General features: G+C 38.1%; 1 non-coding gene across 1 annotated transcript; it reads right to left on the bottom strand.

Moving 5' to 3' along the window:
* Nucleotides 1–5213: 5213 nt before the first annotated feature.
* LOC146908011 (small nucleolar RNA R71) lies at nucleotides 5214–5320 on the bottom strand. The gene has a single exon (XR_015020935.1). It is a non-coding gene; the product is annotated as a small nucleolar RNA R71 (small nucleolar RNA).
* Between the last annotated feature and the right edge of the window lie 1407 nt (nucleotides 5321–6727).

The raw sequence follows: 6727 nt of genomic DNA, 5'->3' as shown, positions 1-6727 counted from the left end.
TGTCAAGAAGGCTTTCTCTGGTGGTGCTTTGATCCTTACACACATGGATGGTGTTGAACTCCCAAATCCTGTTAATGCCGATATAGTCAAGAAATACTTTGTCTAAAAAGAAAAGAACAGCGTGGTAGGTCGAAAACCCGAAAGGGCGGCCTAGGCAAAAATGCGCTTCCCGGTGGATCGAAAACCCGAAAGGGCGATCCAGGCAAAAGTTAGGGACAAAAAAATGAATATGAAAGAGCTCGCTGAGATTGTACGCAACTCAGGCAAGAATGAGCGCCTCGATGAGCTGAAAACCCGAAAGGGCGGTTCATGCAAAAATGAGGTTGACAATAAAAGACAAGTAACTATATCCGGCAAATCACCATCACCCCTTGAGGCATCTGTAACTGTCAATGACCATCTTCATCAGAAACTTCTGTACTTGTGAATTCAAAATTTCTATGAAATATAGCGGTCATCGTGTTCAATGTATCACCAACCAATAAAATTACCATTTTCCAAGCTTTGTAAATCCGTGAAGTCATGCCTTTGGCTGACTCTCACTCTTCTACATCAATTTGAGCCTGTGCTTTTGTTTGAAACTCTATTTTCCTTTCTACTTTCAATGCTATATACAAAATACTTTCTTTCTATTTGATAATGTCAATGTTTGAAACAAACATCTTTTAAAAATTGAAAAAACCTTTTTCTGTCTATTTTGAAGGCAAACCTGAGCAATAGGGTACATTTCAATGAAACATGCATGAATGAATGAGTGTCAATGTCTATTTCAATACATGTTACGAGCAGGTTACTCCCCAGGATGATCTGTGGTCAATGGCAAGAATGAAAAACAGAATGAAAATGAAAAAGTGAAAAAAATGAAAATGAAAAGCTCGCTAAGTCGAAAACCCGAAAGGGCGGCTTAGGCAAAAATGAGCACCCCGCTGATTGATAACCTATGAAGGCAATTCAGGCAAAAATGGGGCAATGAAAAGAACTTTATTCCCCGATGAATCGAAAACCCGAAAGGGCGGTTCAGGCAAAAATGGGATTGAAAAATGAAAAATGAAAAGAATATAAAAGCATTGACCACAGATGCAAACATCCAATGTTTACCCAGCACTGACACGCCTAGCGACGGCAACCTGTATCCAAGAATCTTCCAAAGGTTCCCTCCTCTACAAGTTTTATTGCCCTCAGCCATGGTTTCGATACGTCTCTCAACGACGGTCTCTCCAAAGAGGTTTTTCCCCTGAGAATATGTTGCAGCACGAGCCACTACGTGCCCAACCCTCCAATGTTTTGTCTGCCTTTGTGAAACTTCTCTGTCAAACTGCCAACCAATCATGCATTTCAAGCATTCATACATGCATAATCATGCATTTTATGTGCCCATACATTCAATAATCTTGTTATGCCATACATACATGTTGCATTTCCAATTCCAATTTCCAATCCAAATCAGTTTCCATTTCCAATTCCAATTTCAAATCAATTCCAATCTCAATTCAATCCAAATTTCAACTATCAAACTCAATTTCAATCTCAATTTCAATTTCAAATGTCAAATTCGATGCAATCTCAACTCTCAAATTCCAATTTCGAATCATTTCAACTGTCAAATTCGAAGCAATGTCAATTCGAAGCAATCTCAATTTCAAGTGTCAAATTCGAAGCAATCTCAATTTCAAGCGTCAAATTCGAAGCAATCTCAATTTCAAGTGTCAAATTCGAAGCGATCTCAATTTCAATTTCAACCCAATCTCCAATTTCAATCCAATTTCAATGTCAATGTCAATTTCAATTTTCAATTCAATTCCGATCCAATCCCAATGTCAATTTCAAATCCAATGTCTATGTCTATGTCTCTGCTCAATCTCAATTCTCAATCTCTCTTTCAAATGTCAACTTCCAATTCAATTCAAATCAATGTCAATTCATTCTCAATTTGTTTTTGGGCCAACAAAAATGGTCATGTCTATCTTCAAATCAAGTCAATGACAATTTACCCTCAATAGGTATCTTGTCAAATCAGACTCCCAACGTATCTTGTTACTGGTCAAGTGCCAGGTTCGATCCGAAAAGAACCGCTTGTACCTGCTTACATACCTATACTTCCGGACAAACGACAAGTTTGATCCGAAGAACAGTTTGTACCCAGCTTATGCTTTGTTATCAATCAAACGACAAGTTCGATCTAAAGAACAGTTTGCACCTGCCCACATGATGTGGTGATAATCAAACGGCAAGTTCGATCCAAAGAACAGTTTGTATCTACCCTTTTGTCTATATCTCCAGCCAAACAGCCAGTTCAATCCAAAGAACAGTTTGTGTCTGCCTATCTGTTTGTATCTTCAATCAAGTGTCAAGTTCGATCCAAAGAACAGCTTGGGTCTGCCTACATGTCTATGTTTTCCGGTCAAGTGCCAAGTTCGATCCCAAGAACAGCTTGCACCTATCTCTTGTTTTGTATTCTTTGGTCAAGTGACTAGTTCGATCCAAAGAACAACTTGTACCTTATTTTCTATCCCCTGGTTTGTCCACCCTGTCAATGTCCACCTGAATCCCCAGTGACATGACAGGTTCCATAGACTCCAGTTGTTTGTCTTGCATTCATAATCAAAGTGCTGCATGGCATTCATATTTTTGAAAATCTGAAAACGTATTTTTATGTCCAAAAGCAGTGCAAATGTTAATATTTAAGTATCTTCGTCCCGTCAACTCTAAGACTTCGTCTCTTGACTCTCCGGACAAAGAAACTTAAATAGGGGCAGCTGTCATACCCTAATTTTGGACCTAAAAATACTTATTCAATTCCTCTTTTCTTGCATTATAAATCATTTGAACTGTCTCTGATCAATTACATCTTTCTATGCATTTTATTTCAATATTACTTGCAAAAATCACATAAAAGGGCATTTTAGTCATTTCCTATGTTAAAATTTCCTTCAGTCTTTTAAAAATTGTTTGAGTCCTTTCAAATAGCTTGAATAAGTCCTTATTTCAATTCTATGTCAAAACCCATTTCAAAAATTGCATTTGAAGTCATTTTGAGTCAGTTTTGCCCTTAGGGGCATTTTAGTCTTTTCATGTGTTAAAACTCTGTTTAAACTCTTAAAATTGTCTCTGTGTCTTTTAATTTTGTTTGTATAAGGTCTTGCTTTAATTCCCTGTTAAAAAATCCATTTTTTAATTGCATCTGAGTCATTTTTAGTCGTTTTAGCCCCAGGGGCATTTTGGTCATTTCACACAAAATTTCGGCAGAGAGAGGTTACTTTAAAGTACCTCATTTAAGTAGTTGGTTCATTTTAGTCCGTTTTGTCAATTTTAATCGTTTCACTTTACGTTTATTTCAAATTACATTTTTTAATTCAATTTTTATTATTTTTTTTCATTTTTAGTCCTAAAGTTTCCAAAATTTGCACTGATGACATTCTGTCATTACGTAATATTAGGGACTTATTGTGACATTTTGATAGAGTTCTCATGCAATTTATACTGTTCTGGAGTGCAAAAAGCTTAAAATTTGAAGTCTGTTCGAAGGAAATCGCGCCACGCCAATTTCAAGCCGTGCTGCGATTTTTGAAGCAAAAATACACACTTCCTGTAAAGGGGAAATCGCGGCACGCCAATTAACAAGGCGCGGCGCGATTTTGATGGGTCAGGCCCATGACTTCTATAAATACTGCACTCAATCTGAAGAACAAGGGGTTACGATTTTGGAGAGCAAAGTGCGATTTTGAGACATCGGAGACGGCTAGAAGGGCGATTTCTTCATCCTTTTACCAATTCATGTATGTTTTAATTATTTCATTGATTATGCTATTTGTAAACTCGATTATGAGTAGCTAAATCTCTTAGAGATTAGATCCGAGATGAATCTTTGTAACCCTAATTTACACATGTTGCTGTGAAACTCTATTTTGTTTATGAATTCAATTCTAGTTTATTCAATTCAATTGTTCTTAATGCTTTTTATATCTTGATCACATATAACTTGTTTTCGTGAGAATGAATGACCACTGACCATGGCTTTCAACTTAGACCTAATTGAATTGTTCTAATAAACAGGGTTAGTCTAGGAATAGATAATCGTTTGTTAGTGATAATAGGTTAACGTTCGGTAAAACCTTCAAGAATTATTAGACCACCTAAGGAATTAGGGGCTGTAGTTTAAGAAGAGGGTCCTAACTCAAGGGATTGATTAGGGCTAATTTGTTAATCATCGTAAACTAGAAGAGGGTTCATAACAAATAGGTGCAGTAGACCAATTAGGGGAACTTAGAGGATTCGACGGATCTGATCTCATCTTTCTCTCCTATTTTCTTAATCAAATCTTTTCTGTTTCTTGATTTAATTAAAATCAAACCAAATCTACCGCCTAGTGGCAAAACAAAATAAATTTTATACATCCTAATTATATAACGAAATTGAATTATTGAAGTTAAAAACAGTCTTCGTGGGAACGATATTTTTACTACTTCGATAGTATTTGGTGCACTTGCCAGAGATCTATCAAGTTTTTGGCGCCGCTGCCGGGGACTGTTGAGTCATTTCAACAAGGCAATTACGTTATAGTTTAGGGTTTTTGCAATTTAATTTTCTGTTTTTAATTTTTATTTTTCTGTTTTCATATTCACTTGATTACTTTGCGTTGTGCAGTGCTACTAAGGTATTTTGCTGTTTATGCGAGGTAAACAGAGCTCTGACGATCTAGAGTACGATCCGGAGATTGAAAGAACTGCTAGAGCACTTCGGAAAGCTGTCCGATCGCAAAGGTTAGCTCAATCCGTTCCACCGGGTGTTCGAGAACAAGTACCGGAGCAACTCTCAAGTGAATCTGAAACAATCTCTTCTCCTAAATCTGCAACTATGGAAGGAGAAGGAGTTGTACCACCAAGACCTAAGCTTGGAGACTACGGGTTAGCCACTCATCGCGGTCAACTGACCCACACTTTTCAACCAGCTAACCCCGTAGCGTTCGACATCAACTCGATGGGACTGAAGCTATGAGTCCTCATGAACACTTGAGCCGTTTTGCTGAAACCTGTGAGTTTTGTGTGCAACCAGCCACCGTGACTGAAGCACAAAAGAAGCTAAGGCTATTTCCTTTCACCTTGACGGGAAGAGCAAAAGATTGGTTGCTAACAATTCCAAACGGGACTGTCCAAACATGGGAAGAGTTAGAGCTGAAGTTCTTGGAGAAATACTTCCCTATGTCTAAGTATTGGGACAAGAAGATGGAGATCTCTAACTTCAAGCAAGGAGAAGGTGAATCATTGTATGATGCTTGGGAGCGATTCAATTTGCTTCTCAAGAGATGCCCTAATCATGAGTTCACCGAAAAGCAATACCTCCAAATCTTCACTGAGGGGGTAACACCAAACACTCGAATGTTCTTAGATGCTTCCGCGGGAGGTAGTCTCAAAAGTAAAACTGATCATGAAGTTCAAGCTCTAATTGAAAACATGGCTGGCAATGAGTATCGTGATCAAGCTAAAAAGAAAGAAAGAGGAGTGTTTGGGGTGAGTGAACAAACTGCTATCCTTGCTAACCAAGCAGCTATGAACAAACAAATCGAAGCTCTAACTAAGGAGTTTCAAGGCTTCACTTTGGCTCATAAGCAACAACAAGTGGCTGCAATCAAATGTGACTTATGTGGTGAAGAACATCCCAACGGTGAATGTGTTCCGGAAGGATCAAGTGAAGAAGCTAACTTCATGGGAGGATATCAAAGGCAGAATCAATACTACAATTCAGGCATTAATAAGCATCCAAATCTAAGCTACTCAAACAACAATGCTTTGAACTCTCAGATGCTCACTCCTCCTCAACAACAACAAAGGAAGCCATCAGCTCTTGAGGAAACTATGATGAACTTCATGAAGATGACTCAAGGCAACTTTGAAGAGATGAAGAAGAGTCAAGAAGCTGAAAGAAAGAACAATGAAGCTTCTAGGAAGATGCTTGAAACTCAACTGGGGCAATTAGCTAAGCAGTTGGCTGAACAAAACAAAGGCGGATTCTCAGGTAACACTAAAGATAACCCTAAGAATGAGTCTTGTAATGCTATTGAACTGAGGAGCAAAAAGGTTTTGACACCTTTAGTTCCAAAAGCTCCAAAGAAGGTTGATGAAGTAGTTGAGGTGGAGGAGAATGATGTAGTTGAAAAGAATGATGAGGGTGTAGTTGAAAAAGAAAATGATCATGGAGTAGTTGAAAACGAAAGGAAGAAAAAAATAGAGGGAGAAAAAAGTGAGAAATTAATTGATGAAGATTCAATCTTGAGGAAGTCGAAGAGTCAAATTTTGAAAGATGGAGACAAACCACAGGTTATTCCATCATATGTGAAGCTTCCATACCCTCACCTTTCGAAGAAGAAAGAAAAGGATGAAGGCCAATTCAAGAAGTTCATGCAACTTTTCTCACAACTTCAGGTGAATATTCCTTTCGGTGAAGCTCTTGATCAAATGCCGTTGTATGCTAAGTTCATGAAAGACTTGTTAACCAAAAGAAGGAAGCCTAAGGATGATGAGAACATAGCACTTTCTGAAAATTGTAGTGCTATTCTTCAAAAGAAGCTGCCACCTAAGCTGAAGGATCCTGGTGCTTTTACTATCCCTTGTTCAATTGGACCGGTAGACATTGGAAGAGCTTTATGTGATTTGGGAGCAAGTATAAATCTGATGCCACTTTCAATGATGAAGAAGCTTAAATGTGGGGAACCAAAACCAACAAGAATGAC

The sequence above is a fragment of the Medicago sativa genome, chromosome 7 (genome assembly GCF_051527215.1).
Source record: "Medicago sativa cultivar Bolivia chromosome 7, Bolivia_mono, whole genome shotgun sequence".
In the NCBI taxonomy this organism is placed as follows: Eukaryota; Viridiplantae; Streptophyta; class Magnoliopsida; order Fabales; family Fabaceae; genus Medicago; species Medicago sativa.
The sequence above is the reverse complement of the archived record's forward strand: the minus strand, read 5'-3'. Positions and strand labels throughout refer to the sequence as shown.